Consider the following 20,386-nt stretch of genomic DNA (forward strand, 5'->3'; position numbering starts at 1 on the left):
TTTACTTACTTTACTTACTTTACTTACTTTACTTACTTTACTTACTTTACTTACTTTACTTACTTTACTTACTTTACTTACTTTACTTACTTTACTTACTTTACTTACTTTACTTACTTTACTTACTTCACTTACTTTACTTACTTTACTTACTTTACTTACTTTACTTACTTTACTTACTTTACTTACTTTACTTACTTTACTTACTTTACTTACTTTACTTACTTTACTTACCTTACTTACTTTACTTACTTTACTTACTTTACTTACTTTACTTACTCTACTTACTTTACTTACTTTACTTACTTTACTTACTTTACTTACTTTACTTACTTTACTTACTTTACTTACTTTACTTACTTTACTTACTTTACTTACTTTACTTACTTTACTTACTTTACTTACTTTACTTACTTTACTTACTTTACTTACTTTACTTACTTTACTTACTTTACTTACTTTACTTACTTTACTTACTTTACTTACTTTACTTACTTTACTTACTTTACTTACTTTACTTACTTAAGAGCTGAGGCCACTAGGTCGCGTAAAACCACGTGGCTCGCTGTGCGTATTCCATTTCTCTCCATGCTCCCTCGCAAATGTGTAAAACTGTAAAGTGACTCTCGATGTGGCCGGGTGGCCAAGAAAGTTTTGATATGTTCGGTTACAAGTTTGACTACATCACATAAAATCCAAGAAAGCTGCCGCTTATTTGGCAGTCTTTTTGAGCCGATTTTATTTCTCTCTCATGTTTCGTTTCGTTATCAGGGAACTAAAATGGCGCCGCCATAGAAATCGACTTACCATTATAAAAATCGCCACACGAAAAATTTTCAACTTCTTTGTATAGACGCCAAACAAAAACTAATAGTACGATATGGGTCAAAATTTGACAGAATGTGTATAGAAATGTTGCCAACGTTGAGAGAATAAATGTTCACCGATTGGACAAGCGCGGGAATTTTAAAATGAAAATTCCGGTTCTTTTTTGATCATAAGGTACATCTAGTACATTTCGTGATTTATGTGTCTGCGCCATTCTCCATTCTCTTCTTTACAGCTGAGTATTCAGCGCAGAATTTTTTTTCTCAAAGACGCCGAGTACTCAAATATCTGAATAGGGAAACAGGTAGTATAAACGACTTGTATAGAGCAAGTTTTGTGTGTGTCTGCAAGCTACGGGGTTTCAGCTGGTTTCGGAGTCCGTAGAAAGCCCTATTAGCAGTGGCAACATGCCTTTTAACCTCGCGACTAACATCATCATCGCATGTCACTAGTGTTTCAAGATTTATGAACTCCACCTCGGATCCCACACCATTTGGGCTGCACCATTTTCTACCAGACACCATATACTTAGTCTCGGTAGAGTTTGTCATCAACCATATTCAAGCCTCTTCCACAGCTACACAATCCACACCAATAATATCAATGTCGTCCGCAAAACTAAGGAGCGCTGATTAATCGTTCCTCTGCACACCGAATCTTTGTATCGCACATTTGAGCGCTATTTTGAACAACCAATTTGAGAGCACGTTACGCTGCTTCAATCCATCAAACGAAAAAATCATTCTGACCCTATGTGCGAGGTTGAGAATCGAACCCAGGTAGGCTGCGTGAAAGGCATCGACTATCCGATCACGCTACACCCATCTTCTAGTTCTGTACAGCGTACAAATTGAGACCCCATTATGCGGTCATTCACTTCTTATACAGAGTTCCTATCCCTATGCTCGTATGCTAACAGGGAATGGGAAAACGAGCGTCTGTTCTCCGTATTAGGGACGGCTCAAAACAACAGCTAACCCGGAGCGGACGGCTGATGATGAGTCGCGTTGTCTCATCAGCTGTAAAAAAGGTGGCAGCCCCATCACGAGACTAGGTATCGTAGCCCTGGTAAAGCGGCATACCGAAATAAGATAAATGGACACCAAGAAAAACGGAAATATTAAAGTTTTATCGATTATAAATCATCCTCTCAAAGATATGAATATAACTGATAAACTCAATATAAAGCCTTACTACTTACTGATCGCTTTATTTGAGAGTCGAAGGGTGAAGCCAGAGACAAAGCGACACACGACGCGAAGCGATGCGAAATTTGACAGATCGCACGGAGTCGCGCGGCAGAGCTCCGTCCTCTCAAGTTCAGCAGAAAAATGACAAGTATGTCAGAGTGAACTCGATGTGTTGCTAAGCGACTACTGACTGATCGCATTGCAGTCACTCTGACATACATGTCATTTTTCTGCTGAACTTGAGTGGACGGAGCTCTGCCGCGCAACCCCTTGCGATCTTTCTCACTTCGCATAACTTCGCTCGTCGCGTGTCGCTTTCTCTCTGGCTTCACCCGAAGTCCTCATTGTTGGTGCTTTTTATACATATTATTGTTGAATCATTCATTGCAACATATTCCGTGTATTGAAAGATTTAAAAGAATATTTCATATGCTATTTATCATATGTAGGTATGTGTCAATCTATTATATTCCGACATGACTCACAAATCCACCCAAAAAAATGTCTTGCATTGGGAATTCCACAATCATACGATTTCAGAATCTAAGCCAAACTAAATCCTTAGCTAAGCTAAGCTCGCGTATTTTCCCAGTCGATGCATCGTTCGGACGTCACTGGCCAAATTTCACCGCGCAATATTGAGTTCTTTTTTCTTTTTGTTTTCTTTGCTTTGTTCGGTTACGGCAATGGACGAATCAAGGAACCCACCCGACAATCGTTTATCGCCGACCAGCAGACGCCCAACGTCAAACTGGACCTACGTCGTCGCTTTGCTCGTCACAAATGCTTATCTTTCAATTCACCTACGCCCGCCCGAGTCAAGCTCCAAGCCAAGTCATACAATGAACTGTTGGAGACAATTGCCTTCGAGCTTTTTGTTTTTTTCCTGCGTACTTTCGAGAGGCCTGCAATGAAGCTTCATTATCTGTTCGGGATCTGCAGTATCCATAAAGTTATACTGCCCGGTACTGACGACGGGATGTACGAATATCCGGATGGGAATTCTGTCATATTTTAGAATCGCCGTTTTACCTTTCTGATGTAGAAGCTATACATATGAAGTCTTACTTTAATACACAATCTCAACGAAAATCTTACTTTAATTCAAAATCTCTCAAGAATAAAACTTTTTGAAGCCAAGTACTTAAACTTGTAAAAAAGGTCTTTTAGCCCCATACAAAACTTCTGATTTTTTCCAGCTCCGGATTCACAGGGTGATGTGCAAAAAATGAAAATAAATGCAATAACGTTTCTCAGACACGGATGAACCGATTCTCAAAAACTTAGACTCAAATGAAAGGTATAATTGCCCTATAGAAAGCTACGGAATTTTATTTCGAGCCGACTTCCGATTCAGGAATTACAGATTGATTAGGGAAGAAAATCTCATTTTAAATTACTTCCTCACTTTTATCAGAGATGGCGTTTCGGATTTTAACAATCTTCTTATGAAAGGTCTCATGATCCCATACAAAATCCTAAATTTCATTCGGAACTGATTTGCGGTTCTGGAATTATGTGAGTCAATAATTTGATATCGTCACTTAAGGCACAAACAAAAAATGTAAAACAATTTCTAATCTGACCTCGAAACTACTCGATTTCAAATCGATTTCGGCTATCCTGGTTCACGGTTTCCGATTCCGGAAGCACCAGAAATAGAGGTCATATATTCCAAACCGATATCAGCGATGACTTGACCGATTTTCGCAAAATTAGGTGTAAGTGAAAGGTCTCGTGGTCCCATATTAAATCCCTGAATTTCATCCGGTTCCGGAATCACAGGGTGAAGATTGTTCAAATATTTATCACTAAAAGTGGCGAAGTAAAAAACGTAAAATAATTCCTAAGCTTGCCTCAAAACTATTCCAATCGATAGTCATTGTCAGTAGACGGCCAAATAAATTAATTTCGGATTCCCAGGTTCTCGGTATTAGATTAATGACCATAGACTTAAAAATGAATCCCAGTAGCTTTTCTCGAACCGACTTCGACTATATCGGATCCCGGATTGCGGTTTCAGAAGTATCTGCAATGGTTAAAACTTATTTTATTTCCTCAGAAATGGCCTAACCTGCCTGAGTACTGTTTCACTCTGTAGGTTATACTAGTTTATGTACAAACCTTTTTGTTTTGTAAGAATCAAAGAAAAATATTTTGAAGACATTTGTATATGAGAACTTGAGAGATATGCGAAAGGTACCATTACACCACCATGTGGATTAAAACGAGTTTTTCATATTTGAGTCAACCTGAAACGTATTTGTAAATAATTCAAATTTTTAGTATATACGATTTTTTTTATGTTCGGCTTTAAAAAGAGTTCAATATTGAACTATTGAAATTGAAATACCAACATATATTGGAAAGAAACATTTTTCTGTGAACTGTTCTAATCAAGTTTTTTGAGTTATACCACATGGGTTGAAAAGACCCGGGCCTAACAAAAAAAACACGATTTTTTCGGTTCCAAATTAACTGTATTCATCAACGTAATATCCATCAAGAGCAAAGCAATCCTTCCAGAGCCGCTCTAACATTTCAATACCACTTTTGTAGAGCAAAGCAAAGTCTTGGCATTACATTCCTTCCGTGGAATTTGGCCTTTCTGTTTCAACAGACTTTGCAGCCGATTCTTAGCGTACAGAATCATTGCATGGCTAGTACTATGGATCCTACTGACACTAAGAATCCTTCCAGGTCGGAGCTCGAGCATACGACAGCTGGTTTGTAAGACCAGCGTCCTATGCATTGAACCGTCAACCCGGGACAACTTTTGTAGAACGATTTATTTTTTGCCTCGAAATAGGCCTCAGTTTCAGCGATAACCTCTTCATTCGTGCGAAATCTCTTACCGACGAGCATTTTGTTCAGGTCTGTAAACAACCAATAGTCGCTGGGAGCCAAATCTGGCGAATACGGTGAATGTGGCAGCAATTCAATTCTTGTAGTTTTGCCATTGTTTTGATTGACTTGTGACACGGTACATTGTCTTGATCAAACAAATTTTTTTTTCTTTGCCATATGCAGTCGTTTCTTCGCAATTCCAGCCTTCAAACGCTCCAATAACGCTTTATATAATTCACTGTTATGGGATTTCCTTTCTCAAGATAGTCGATAAATATTACACCACGCGCATTCCAAAGATCCGAGGCCATAACGTTTCCAGCCGATTGTTGTGCTTTCGGGCGCTGTGGACGAGGTTCACCAGTTGCTGTCCACTCTGATGACGATCGTTTTGATTCCGGATTAAAATAATTAATCCATATTTCATCCATTGTCACATATTCACTCAAAAATGCCGGTTTGTTACGTTTAAATATAACCAAACGCTACTCAGAACCATCAACACATTCTCGTTTTTGGTCAACAGCGAGCAAACGCGGTACCCACATTGAACAGAGCTTTCACATAGTCAAACTCTCATGCAATATAAAGCCAACATATTCATTTGATATGTCAGCTAACACATGCAATTTCACTTTTCGATCATTCAAAACAATTTTGTGGATTTTTTTTATGTTTTCTGGTATTGCCGCCTCCTTTGGACGTCTCTACTACCACACTTGAAGTCAGCAAACCAACGTTTTTTTGTTGTTTCTGATGGAGCAAAGTCTCCATAACACTTTTCAAGCCATTGCTTCGCTCGAACGGTATTTTCTCCATCAAGAAGCAGTGTAAAATTAAAACATGAAATTGTTTGTCATCCTGTAACGTCACTCTTAGCAAAATAACTCACAAGCTAATGAATAGAATATTTTAAAATTTCAACAGCTGTCCTTTAAATGTTAGTATTAACTGAAGAAAAAGTTACTGCAATAAAACTAGCGCCATCTTTGTGTTGGGCCCGGGACTTTTCAGCCCATGTGTTGAGTACTTTTTGCTCCCATCTATTTATCTGCACCAGCCCCAAAATTCTGAACATCAAGGAATCTGAAACTGGCTTCGAATTCAGGGGCACAATTCAGGTTCGAAATTCAGATCAAGAGTTCAATTCATGAATTTAGTTCTAAAATTATGGAACTCCAGAATTCAGTTCCACAACCCAAGTTCCAAAATCAATTCCAGCATGTTTGGCCTGAATTCTACAACTGAATTCAGGAGCTAAATTCTAAATTCAGAAGTCAGTTCCAAAATTCCGATCAGGAATTTTGTTCCACAATCCAAATCTATAATTCATATCTTAAATTTTGTTCCACAATTTTGAATTTTGTTCCAAGATCAGAATTCTAGAGACGAATTCCGCACTTGAATTATGGCACTACATACAGTTTCAACATCTAGTCAAGAAACCAATTCTAAAAATCTAGTATGTATTAGGATTCAATTCCAGAGTCTTAGCTTTAACTTTTATTCTGGAACTAAATTCTGAATCTGAGTTCTGAAACTATATTCTAAACCTAAAACCAAGTTCAAAATTCTAGTAGAGCAGAATCCAGGTTCTGAATTTAGTTTTAGAATTCAGTTCCAGAATCCAATCCAAATCAGCAAATGAGAGCGTAACCTGAGTGTTTCAGGGTTTATACCAGAGGTGGAAATAATCCCATTTTGCGCATGAAAATGTGAATAAAGATTTCCGATTGTGAATCAAAAAACCTAACACCGTGAATTTAAAAATTGGGTAACAAAACTAAAATTGTGATTTTAAATTGTGGGAAATGAAATTGAAGACCTTTTAAATTCTAAGTAAAACTAAAATTTATCTTATCAAAAATCATTCATTTCAAAATTCATTGTAATATCTACAATAAATATGGGATATAAAAAGATAATACTGACTATTTTTATTTACTGTGAATCAAAAAAAAATGCTTATTCCCACCCCTGGTTGGGGTGGAAGGTCTACTTTTGTTGCTGTTGGTATTGTTTCCAATATTTGGAGAAAACTAAATTTATAAGTTTTCTATGGTTTTGTCACACACTCGAAAATTTAATCATATTCCGGATGGCATGGAGAAAGAATTGTGTCGATGCGTTAAGTACATCAAGAGATATTCATGATTAAGTACTATTCTTCCAGAGGGCGAATTTTGAAAAGACGCCCACAGTGCAGTAAGACTGTTTTGAATTTTAACTTAAAACACATACCAAATTATGAAACGGCCAAATAGTTTTTTTCTTTGGTAGATTTCTTGGAATTTAACAATTAAATATGATTTTGGCAGCCACGACTATTTTTCACTAAAGCCATTCTGGAGGTGCAATTTTTGACCACTTTTTCAAGCTTTTGAGGGCGTATTTCATCAATGACACGTTGAATAATGGTTTCCAAAGCATCAATCGTTGCTGTTTTATTCACATTAACAAATCACGTATCCCCACAAAAAATAATCGAGTGGTGTCAAATCACACGAACGCGGAGACCAATCCAACGGTCTATTTCTCAAAATAACGTTGTCGTTAAAATATTCTTCTGATAAGTCGATTGTTTCGGCCGTAGTGGCACCATTCTATTGAAACCACACAACAAGAAGATTTGTCAACAAAAATTCATAGTTCTGTATCGACTTCTATTCACAGTAGTGCGTCGTCTTTCCTCATTTTTAAAGAAAATTGAACGGCATCCATGGATTGGCATCCAACAGAATGAATGTAGACCCAAATTTGGTCATCACGATCTTTATAGTGGTCTCAGACGAACGGGTCTGTTCACCATTAAATAAGTGCTCTATAAACAGTTTTAATTGAACTTATCGTTTATAATACATTTCTACGATTCGGAAGCGTTGTTTTGGAGTTAACCTATTCATGATGATTTGCCAAACAATACTGAGTAGAGACGTCACTTTACACTGTCAAAACAATTCTAAAAATAGCATATTTTAAATACGCTACATTCTGCTGTAGGATTGGATTAGTCCTGAAGTTCTACGGTGACACTTCAACTTATAATGAAACTAATATTCGCGTTTTTGACATTTCCGCAAATACAATACAATCAACGATAGTGCGGAAAATGATTTTTTTCTTTACATTTTTAAATTATTTGCACGCATTATGCTGTCATTTCGATAACAAACCTAATTTGCTACTATGTTGATTCATTGTTTCTCATGTGATTTTGCTCACGATATATACCAGCAAACCCACCGTGTATTTTCCACACCAGTACTGTACGAAACAGCGCACACGAGACATAAAGAAAATGGCCAAAATTTTGCAAATCCGCTTTGAGTCATATTGAAATTTTGATGATTTCTTCTAAAATTTTAAAGTTTTGGCTGTCAAAATCAGATATTTTTTTGAAAAAAATCGCTTCAAATAGTGTTTTTCAATTTTTAAAACATCCCCGTTTAAGGGAACAGTAACCAATCTTAGTTTAAGAAAACCAATTACGGATTCACAAGGCAAGAACTAAAAATTCCAAGCATACTTAGTAGTTGTAAATTTAATTACAAAAAGTTCAGTGGTTTTTTGTTTTACGAAAATCGATCCAGTTCTTTGAATTTCACCTTCATATAGTATAGTGTTGCGCTTTATGTTAATTACTAGCTCATGAAACTGGAACTTGGAGATGCAGATTATTATCAGCAATTTACTTAAGAAATGGTTTATAATAACTAATGTTCGGATCAAACCTAATTTGAGAATTTCAAAGAATATCGACAAATCGGAAATCACCATCTTGGATTTAAAATGCTCTTAAGCATCAATTTATTAATCCAGGAAGACACTAACCTGGATTTGAAAATAACTTCAAATCTTATCTATTCGTTCTAAAAACACCAATATTGTAAGCATTAGTAACAATCTCGATAAAGTGGAACTCATTTTGGGTTTAAGAGTTTAATTATCATTTTTTCAGACCTACTCGTCGAACCCATTTCAAAATGATCATATGTAGAAATTTTGCATTAATATTGACAATCCGGAGCAAATAAAACGCCATCTTGAGATTCGACTCATTCGATCACTTTTCTAAACCTCCCCGTAAAATCGATGTGGTAATGTTTTGTTACCATAAGGTAAATCTTTTGAACAATTTCGATAAACCGAAGTTGTGTTTGACATACACTCATCAAGCTAATTGACGTACCCGAATGTATACATTCAAACATCAGTCCAATCAATTTATTAAAAGTACTTATTAAAAATAATTGCAATACGTGTTCAAGTTAAATGGGTCTCAATCTATAGAATGTGGTCCCGATTACTAGCGATCGGTGAAGTGAAATGGTGTGATTTTTTTTAAACACAGAGGGCAGTAGTGTTCCTCATGCAATGCAAGAATTAATCAGCTAACTATTGTTTACAATTCGATCTCAGCATTTTCCTAAATGAGTATCACGTACGCTTCGCACTTCGAAACAGTTTTTTGTGTTCGCATCCGGAAGGTCCCAAAATGACCCAAGCTGCCGCCGTGAAATACATGCAAAAGTCGAAACAGTTTGTGAGTAAGTGGGTGAATCGTTTAAAAAAGGTGAAAAATGTCTCGACGACTTTCGAAATCGCAGTTCTGTCGGTGTATTGTCGGAAAAAGAAGAAAAAGTTATTTGTGACCTGTTTTTAAAGAATCCGACAGTAACTTTGCGCGAAGGTGCTTCAAAATTGACCAAAAGAAGGTTTAAATATATCGTACGGAACTGTTTTGCAGACATTTGATAGTAAATAATTTGAAATTTCGAAGTACTTTGCAAAAACCGAAAAGTGAAAAACATGTGCAAAAACGTTTTGAATGTGCCAGATATAATTTGGATCGTGACTGGGACAATGTTATCTTTACCGATAAGTCTTCTTTGTGGGTCTTTCCTATCAGCAGGAATGTGATGCATCCTGTGAAGGTTAGGAAGAACCGACCACACAATTTGAAGCAGCTTGTTCGTCGAATTAACAAAATTTGGAGGTCGTTTCCAGAAGAATACGGGCAAAATCTCGCTTAAAGTATGCCTCGAAGATGTCAACCCATTATTAACGCTGAAGGGAATTGGACTTGCTATTAATGTATTGGCATGTAAGCTTTTGAACAAATAAAACAATACTCAAAAATATTTTCGTGTTGAGTCTTTTCATTTTCTCACAACAGTGACCACGCTCTTATGTAACCGACTGTTATACTGAGTTATAAGCGTTTCAATTTTTGACAGAAAATGGTACTGCGACTAGTTTTGATTTTATTATTTATAATTATGCGAAAAAAAACAGGCACTAGTTTTACTAGCGAACAAAACGTGTGGTAAGCCCACAGCACTCAATCACTGAATATGTTTCGTATTTCTATTTGTCGGTTTTGTATTATACACTTCATACGATGATTCGTTCAATTCTTGCGGGTGAAATTTTGCGCGCCTTATTTTGGCTCTGAATATCACCCTAATGCTTGTTCATCCCAAATATGTTAGAAAACTTTAATCTTGAATTATTTGTGGTTATCTCATACTACTGAAAATCTTATACTATGATTACACTATGAATTAAAACGAGTTTTAACTCTGATTTCATGTTTTAAGCGAAATAACATGATTTACTTTTGCGTTATATAACATTCAGAAACGTCACATTGAAACATGTTTTCCCTAAATAACATGATATGATTGTCAGTCAAGCACAACCCTGTGGTGGTACATGAAATTTCCGAAATTTTTTTTTTGTTAACAGTCTTAGAATTGCATGAAACGTCGAGATTTAGTGTCATCTTGAAATTATTTTTTCTCGAAAAATCGACTTTCTGGGACTGTCGGTTACGTCACTTATGCACAGTGGTTTGAATCGACAAAAACGTGAACTTAATTCTCTAGCTGTTAAACCGTTGATCAGATATACAAAGTTATTTTGGAGAACTCATTCACAAAAATATACCTCGTGATTTGATCACAATAAGAAAAGTGCAAAACCTACTACGATAAAAGTTCATTTCAACAACTTTTTTCCCTTGAGAGATAGAAAAACGATGTCTTCTACAAAGTTTTAGAACTTCTAACGAGAAAAAACTTTGCCGAAGAAGCACTTAAAATCAATGTTTTGTACATAACTTTTTTTCGCAATTATTTTCAGTGTCTACTATGTTCGAGACAATTACTAAAAACGTAAAATTACACATATTAGTTGAAGACTATGTACGGCTTGGCCTTTTCCCTAAAAAGTTATTTAACATTTAAACTTTTTTATACACTAATTTTAACAATTAATAGGAAGCAGGGAAAGCTATAACCAAGTAATACGAAGTGTGTAGGGTGATCTTTTTAAATTGTGTGAATTAGACAACAAAATATAGAGAGATTTCTTGACTATTTTCTTAGGAAAAACGTACATTAATAAAATTGTTTATCTTCATATCACGCGTTTTTTTTGTGATATCAACCGATAAGTTACCTTTAGGCAACAACTATTGCAAGAAATTGCAGTCGAGGTATAAAAAATAGAGCATTAGTTTTAACATAGTAGACACTGAAAATAATTGCGAAAAAGGTTATGTACAAAAAATTGATTTTAAATGGTTTCAAACGAAAATGCTTCATATATCCGAAACTTTTTGTGTTAGACCTATAGCTTCTTCGGCAAAGTTTTTTCTCGTTAGAAGTTCTAAAACATTGTAGAAGTCATCATTTTTCTATCTCTTAAGGGAAAAAAGTTGTGGAAATGGACTTTTATCGTAGTAGGCTTTGCACATTTTTTATTGTGATCAAATCACGAGGTATATTTTTGTAAACGAGTTTTCCAAAGGAACTATGTATATCGGATCAACGGTTTAACAGCTAGAGAATTAAGTTCACGTTCTTGTCGATTCAAACCACTGTGTTATGCCATCATATCTCCGGAACGAGAAGTCATAGCCATTTGATATTCGAACTTGATCAATAGCTGAACGGTAGCTTTCAAACGCGTTTAGTTTGTTAAAATCGGTTTAACCATCTCTTCGAAAAATGAGCACACACATGCACACACACAGACATTTTCCGATTTCGTCGAACTGAGCCGAATGGTAATATAACACTATGGGTCTCCGAGGCTCAGTTCGATGGTCGGTTTTTCCAGCAATTCTAATACCTTTCTATAGAGAAAGGCAACGATATGTTGTTGACTTAAATTTAACAAGAGATATTCACGATCAAAATCTTGTAGGGAGTGAAGTATTTGAGTGCGCCCCATAGTAAAGTAAGACGTATTCACGTCAAAAATGTGATCCTTTTTATTTTCCAAAAATATTTACTCACCCACTTTAAGCTTACTAGTGAATGAGCCGGAATAAAAATTTATAAAGAAAATCTTCCTGGTGCTCACAAAATGCAGGCTCTTCTCTCTATTCTTGTATTGCGACTGCAATTGGAAGAAGATGTCTAACGTTTCTGTTTCCTATAAGAAAACGAAACTCTGCTTGGGATTTCTATTACTGCCCGATAACGTTAAGTAGGTGATGATTGATCAACGTATCAATCGTAGAATGAACGCGTCATAGGTGAGAATATGGTCTTTTGTCGCACAAAAAAAATAAATTTCCATCAATCGAACAAATCATAATTATTTTTTACTTTCCACCAGTCTTATATAGGATTCGAAAATTTCAATTGTGACTTGTAATAATAATTTTGTTTCTCTGCTTCCTTCGAAACAGGTCACAATTGGGTATTGCAATTCCTTTGGAGTTGAAAACAGTTAATTGTTAGTCTTTATAGCAGTTTCAGAGTGAACTTTAGAATCAGCCATTAGACTTATTGTATTTCAGTAGAACTTCAATAAATTCCAATTAGGTGCGAATGAGCCGAGAGGTGCGACACTATTTGGGAATTAACATCGTGTTTCTAATTTTAGCGTAACCTTGTGAACCATATCATATAATCAACAGCGCCAGTGTTTTATCAGGCTTTGGAATTAGAAGAAATTCTCTACTGGCGGCTTCGGCTTGGCTGGTTCACTAATTCCGTTACGGGAGAGCTGTAGCAATTTTGCGTTCACTGGACCGAAATTGATTTCATTATGTCTAACCATGCTAATTTATGGTGTTCTTTCATGATCCAATTTTGGTCGAAAGTACAGAGCACCAGTTTCACCTTCCCCCTCGTTAGAAACCGAACCCGTATCACTTCGGAACTATGTACGTGGACGAACAACCTGCCAATTAGTGTAGAACCTGTGTGTACGCTATTTATTTTACCGACCAGCTTGTCAGTTGCCTTCACACTTGATGTTTCGAACTTTTGCCCGATGAGTTTCTCATTCACTAAAGGTAACCTTGACCCTTTCAGGGAAATCTACTATAACATCTCACGTATGAACAAGGAGTTTTTTCGCACCCCAATATCTTCATGGAACAGTCGTTCAGGTCACCATCATGTAACGCGCACGGAATCACGACCAACACCAAAGGTGCTCTTATGTAAGCCTGAGTTGGTCAATTAATTCGGATCATGTCACCTTACGAAAAAATTAGAACACTGCAACACAAACGCTTTATCGGTGAGACGGATCTCGTTTGTTCCCTCTCTGGTTAGCCGGCTCGTTACTGACTGACCGTCGTACAGGATCCTACGCAAGAGTTCTGGATTCCACTTGACACGGTAGAGTTTTTTTCCTCTGCTGTACGTTTCATTATCAGTAGTCTTTTCGACAGTGATATCTCTTGCTCACACAATACAATACTCCAACGCGGTTTCGAAGCAGCAAAGGGGGTTGAGTCGTGGTTGATTCTTTTGGTAAGAAGAAATAAAACACTTTTTTCCGGATGGTACCGGAAAAAAATGGCATCGATTTGTTTGTTTCATTTGTCCTTGCACGGCGTGAAAAAATTAAACGCGTCTTGTAATCGAGGTTCTGAATTGGTTTACCTTAAAATTCCGAATTTTTTTCTTCACAGTGTAATTTTTATGGGGAACGCCATAAAATCAATACACCACGCAAGTCTCAAGACTACCGGCCTGGTGACGTTCGTACTGAAGTGATAAGCAATTCCCGAGCTCGACCGAAGATGCACAATCCACCGCTTCAATAAGAAAGGCCTGTCAGAGTGGGACTGGACTAAGATTAGATAAATATTCAAATGGTACTCCGGAGGCTTTGGTAACCCAGAAAAATAATATTTTAAGTCCAGTTCGATTTGTGTTGCTTCTAGCGTTGACGTTGGTTGAATTTGAATGATGTAATGCTGTTTACCCGTGAATTCGAGTGCTTTTGAAGCTGAAACTGTTGCCTGTCTGTGAACTGGCATTTACGCATTTTGATAAACATTTGTTAGGGCTGCTTTATACAATTATATAATCCAGTAAAAACCCTTCAAACCACCGGTTAATCCACCATGTTGATCAATACACTGATTACTTTTCAGCTCAATCAATCTGCTTCTCAATGGGTATTGATAAAAGAAAAAGATATCTCAATCACTTAGAGCAATTCAATTCTAAAATAATTCAATCAGTTGCGCAGTTACTGTGAACAAAAAAAAACAAGAGGAATTCGAAGCACTTGAAGTGTTTCAGCGGGGAAGATTATCGAACAAAAAAAAATATATGGTGGCTTCAAAGTCGATATCACGATTCACATCACAAAGGCCCAGCTATCGGGGTAGCGTGTTTTGAGATTGTGTGAAATTTTTCACTATGAAAGGAGAACCTCTTCCTGGCCATTCAGGGGTTAGCATTTTGTTGCGCTGGGTACCACCCGCACACGCATGGCTGCCAGATGGCTGACTAAACGCTGCCAGCTGGAAAAATATGGCTGGCAGACATTTTGGTGACCGGTGACTGGTTATCAAATTATTTGAAGCAAACTTGTTTTATGGGTGGTTTACAATGTGCATTTAGGAACCTATAATTTTGATCAGATCATAAGAAGCTTGATTCATGCACTTTTCAATTGTCTTTCATGTTCATCAAATTTTAGGGTTGAACGATATGGAACAAACTCAAATGTGCAAATATACAAAGATTTGTGGAACAATTGAAATAGTTTTATTTTCAAAAGTCGTTAGAAAGGGCAAATATGAATTCGGTTTATATGTGTATTCGTATCTGTAAACAAACTGCGATTCTGGAATGGATTAAAAAATAAAGCTCAAATATTTAAGTATCTTTGATTTGCTGCACTCGAATTTCATGCATCTCGTAGAATCGTTTATATTTCGATACTTAATTTCGATAATTGGACTGATAAAAAGTTTCGGAACAGAGGTACTCCATACAAGAGATCTTGCTCACATACAGCAACCTGATTGCGCTGGTCTTACAAGAAATTTTTTTGTTCGTGCCCCAGCTGAACTAATCGATCCACTGCCCTGACGTCTAATGTTGCTGCAGAACTTACAACTTGCCGCGAAATAAGGATTTTCCACTCGAGGCAGTTAGTTTTGTTTACATTCCTCAAGTCTTCAATAAGCGGTAACCAAGGTTTCGTTAATTGGCATAGGACGCTGGTCTTACAAGCCAGTTGTCGTATGTTCGAGCCCCGACCTGGAAGGATTCTTAGTGTCAGTAGGATCGTAGTACTAGCCATGCAATGATTCTGTACACTAAGAATCGGCTGCGAAGTCTGTTGAAACAGAAAGGCCAAATTCCACAATAGGAATGTAATGCCAGGACTTTGCTAAGGTTTCGTTAATTGTTATTTAAAATCAATAATTTATCAACTTGTGTTGCCAGTTTTAATAATTTTTCAGGTGATTTCGTTTTGACATTACCAGTTACTGAGAGGTACTTAAATTTGCGATACAGTTTCGATAGACGAGTGGCAGGTCGTGTCGTCGATACAACCGTATCCACCAGGATTTTTCCACATTGAAATCTTTGACATTTTCAGCGAAGGTGAGAAGATGAAAACGCTCGGCTAACTTAGATACAGGCGACTTTGTTTTGTCCACCCATCTGACACCGGTATGTGAGCACCAGCCATTTGAAAGTATACCGATAACGTTGAGCCCCTCGTGTTTCGAGTCTCAAACACTGCGATGATTTGATACTCATCGCGACTCTCAAATTGTGAAAATTATCTCCACTTAATGTCCCAAAACACTGTCTCCTGTAGTTTAGCTAAACCGACAAGTTGTTGTGACAGAGCCGACCCAAAATTCAATAATTTTCGTGCACTAAACATTTGTGTGTGTGTGTGTGTGTGTGTGTGTGTGTGTGTGTGTGTGTGTGTGTGTGTGTGTGTGTGTGTGTGTGTGTGTGTGTGTGTGTGTGTGTGTGTGTGTGTGTGTGTGTGTGTGTGTGTGTGTGTGTGTGTGTGTGTGTGTGTGTGTGTGTGTGTGTGTGTCCTTTTCGAAGATATTTTTACGGGCACAATTTTCTCAGAGATGACTGAACCGATTTTAACAAACTTATGCTAGTTTGAAAGCTACTTTCGGGCCATTGATTAAGTTCAAAGATCAAATGGCTGTAACTTTTGGTTTCGAAGATATGATTGGATAAGTGACGTAACCGTCAAAACACGTTATTTTTTACCGCTCTAATGTATATAAGGGTTTTTTTTTTAAATCGACTTTCTGGGACTTGAAAAATGTTGATACTTTTTCTAAGTCCCAGAAAGTCGATTTAAAAAAATTGTTTTCGAGATGACACTACATTTCGACGTTTCATGCAATTCTAAGACTTTTGGCATCAAAATTTTTTTTTCGATTTCGGAAATTTCATGCTTACTATGTGACATAAACACTGAAGCATGCTTTTGTGAACTACTCGAATCAATCTGAATTATTTGGTGTCAAAAATGAGCCCAATTTTTTTTTTATAAAATGATAAACAATTCATGAGACTGTTTTGATGAAAGAGAAAGGCATTATCTCACCACTAGGTGGATTAAGAAAGAGTTTTTGATTTTTTTGGTTAACGTTCCGGTAGTGATGAAGATTTAGCTTGTTCGCCCACAGCTACTTATTGTTTGAAAAATTAAATACTTTTTGGTCTTTTCTTTCGTTTTGAAATGCTCCCCTACGCCGTTCCGTAGCACGACACTACTACTTAAAGTCTCCCAGCATATAAGTTTCATAATCTTTTATCACGTTAGCCATCACATTCGGTTCGGTACAGTTTACACTTTGAATGACTTCATACCGGTGCTTGTAAGTATGCACAAAAATTGGAGACATTTTTATTTTCCAATCCCCAGTACTGTAGTGGCCAAGTAAAGTGAGGCATGCGTGGTTCTTCTAATCAATTCAGCTATCTGTTCATGTGGGAAATTTAATTGGTTAAACTATATACCCGGTTAGGAGTTAGCTACGGGTTCGAGTCCCGTCTTTGCGGTAACATTTTCGCTGTTTTCATCACATTAGTTCATAGCTGCATTCGCATGTCATTTCTTCAATTTGATTCCTTGTTTGATATTAAAAAAAACCTATTTTAATCACATAATGGTATAATGATGCCTTTCTCATATTACTCATTACATCATAAATATAACTGTGAAATTCGCAAAAACAACTGTTTATTGAATATAAATAGGAAAATTTGCTCGGACCTAATCTTACAAACTCTATAAATCCTGTTTACCCTGTAGCTCCGGAACCGAAAGTAGTATCCACAACAAATTAAGGAATTCTGTATGAAACTGTTAGAGGATCCAGATAAACGGAATAGCCAGAGTTGGTTCGTTTGCTACCAACAAATATGACATACAAATTGGAACAGTTTTGAACGTAGTTAAACCTATACTTACTATCTCATGCTCTATTTAGATTAAACCAATTAAACGAAATCCAACAAACGAAACGAACCTGCGTTTCTGTTACTTCTGCATATGTAAGTCAAGCTAAACAGCATAAAACATTTAATAGGAATATTATTTTCATTATTGTTTTTATTATTATTATTATTATTATTATTATTATTATTATTATTATTATTATTATTATTATTATTATTATTATTATTATTATTATTAATATTATTATTATCATTATTATTATTAATATTATTATTATTATTATTATTATTATTATTATTATTATTATTATTATTATTATTATTATTATTGACACAACGTGTACGAAAAATAACAAAGCACGTCTTGTTTGTTTTGTGTTCTTCTTTCGGTGTTGTACATATTGTCACTCTATATGGCGATTTGAAAACTTTGACACTCATCGCCCTGCAACTGCGGAACCGGAAGTCGGATCCGGATAAAATTTCACAGTAGCCTTAAAGATAGTATGAACTTTCATTCAAATCAAGATTTGTGAAAATCGGTTCAAGCATCGCAGAGAAATCGAAGTGAATTTAGTTTTAGGAGTTTTTCTTTTCCTCTTCCGGTGCTATCGGAACAGGAAAAGAGGGGACCAGTAGTGCCGAATTAAGTTTTCATGCCCACAAACTAACAAGTTCTGCAAACTAGAAGAATGTATCAGAAAGTTTTATGGGATTTGTGCCTGTTTTTGACCATCGTTCGTGAAAAAATACTAATAAAATTGGTAATTTTCCACTTATAACGCTTTAGTTCCGGAACCGGAAGTCGGATCCAGATAAAATGTTCTACAAATTTTCACACAAGGGCTTTGAAATATTGCAACCTAGTATGAGAATCATCAAGTTGAATCATCGATTCGATTTTCTGCGATGATTGTCAACTTGCGATTCGCTCTTGGGAAATTCCACACAGCACCAATCATTATCAGAATGCAATTTTTTTAAGGGCCGTGAAATACTCAGAGTATGAAGTGGAGCGAAGAAATGTTGAAAAATTCTCTCGTGGTTCATGCATTGAGAGACTCGAGTTCTTGAAGCATCTTCTACCCGATTGAAAATGTTGTATACAATATAGATAAAAATCGAGCAGCTTCTGTTAAATTTTCGGCAATCACCAACACTGGATATAGGTATAGAATTCGCACTAACTTTGGAAAATTTTCCCGAGGCCCGAATGTGATATACCAATCGATTCAACTCGACGAATTGAACAAATGTCTGTGTGCGCGCGTGTGTGCATATATGTATGTGTGTCTGTATGTGAGTGCGAAATTAATAGGCGTGTTTCTCAGAGAAGGCTGGACCGATTTTAATCAAACCAGTTTCAAATAAATGGTCTTCCTGGAAATATGTACGCTATTGTTTTGGCCTCTTATCATAACTTTCCGAGTTGTACATACTTTTATGTCAAAATTTGCAATTTCTGTCTGTTAAAATTGATCTTGAAAGCTCAATTTGATTCCAAATTTAGATACCTTATCGTAATACAATTCGAACGAGTCGTAGATTGTAAGAATCCGTCAACTTTTCACGGAGATATCGAAAAATGTATATTTATTGAAATTGTCCTGATTATTTAACAAAAAATTTTGTCCTACTTATTTTTATAAGGCAATCAATAACCAGTGTTTCTAGTTACAATTTTTGAGAGACAAACGAGCATTGATGCAGAAAACATGTGGATCGATAAAAAATGGTATCATACTCATAAATGTACTTGGAATGCGCGCACATAAGATTCATCTTATTTATTTTTTGTATAGGTGAGAGTCGGAGGAATTTTTTCGATGTTTTTATTATAAGTAAAATGAGTAACTGTAACCTCCATTCATATTTCATCAAAATCCTTAACCTCATTTTTGCGACGAAAGTGTGAATATTTGGTTTCAAGGTTTTTTACCATTAAATTGAAAGAATGTAAGTTTTTTCCTCCAGTTTTGCAGAGAATAATGGAATTGAATATATGATTTTATAAATTCCATTACAATTCGAATGTTGCAAAAAATGTTTCATCAATAAATCTTAGAATGTACAATCGAGTGCCTTGAGTCACTGCTCATGACCAGCGAAAAAAAAAGAATCAAGAACGGCCCTGACACCGGAAATAAACGTAAGAAGTCCTCAACACCTAGACGAAAACTTGCGTCAAATGTAGAAACCAATTTCGATCCAAATAAATATTTATTTCATTGATACTTCCATCTACTATATCATAATTTACGATATTATTACTTCTGTTAAAATATGAATTTGTAAATACTACCATAATCATATTTTTCTTTATAAGGAACAATATTATTCAAAGATGACCACTACCTGAATCGGCCAGTATAAGTCGAAACCGTCGAAGTTTACGTTCGGCACGACAATTAAGACGTTGCACTTCGGTGCAAACAGAAAAAGTGTTCTGTATATTGCAGAATTTTTTGTCTGCGTAGCGGTTTATGTTGAACTGCTTGGTAACATAACAGTTCAACATAAACTGTTATGTACTGACGAGTCGAAGACGAAACATAAAGTATAAAATATTATTCAAAGTTTTATCAAAGGAAACAAGTATAATTTCGGTTATGAAAGTTATGACCAGAGCTCATATCTGTCACTATCCACTAGGAACATTATACGATAAAGAAAATTTAACTGAAAAATGGCCTAAGGCTGCCGTCTCTCCTCCCCTATTAACTAATGCACGAAAACGAGAGCATGAATGATTAACGCTGATAAACGTTTGTTAATGCCTAACCGCTACTCAAACAAATAATA

General features: G+C 36.2%; 1 protein-coding gene across 17 annotated transcripts in view; it reads right to left on the minus strand.

Annotated features, from left to right (window-relative positions):
* Nucleotides 1-20,386, minus strand: part of LOC131436192 (high affinity cAMP-specific and IBMX-insensitive 3',5'-cyclic phosphodiesterase 8) — a 448,244-nt gene that overhangs the window by 34,627 nt on the left and 393,231 nt on the right. The window contains exon 1 of one of the 17 annotated variants that reach the window (XM_058604776.1): nucleotides 13,112-13,445. The exons of the other annotated variants lie outside the window; for them this stretch is intronic. The gene's annotated coding sequence lies outside the window, so the exon portion shown is untranslated. Of the gene's footprint in view, nucleotides 1-13,111; nucleotides 13,446-20,386 lie in introns of those variants that run through there. 17 annotated transcript variants of the gene reach the window in all.

The sequence above is a fragment of the Malaya genurostris genome, chromosome 3 (genome assembly GCF_030247185.1).
Source record: "Malaya genurostris strain Urasoe2022 chromosome 3, Malgen_1.1, whole genome shotgun sequence".
In the NCBI taxonomy this organism is placed as follows: domain Eukaryota; kingdom Metazoa; phylum Arthropoda; class Insecta; order Diptera; family Culicidae; genus Malaya; species Malaya genurostris.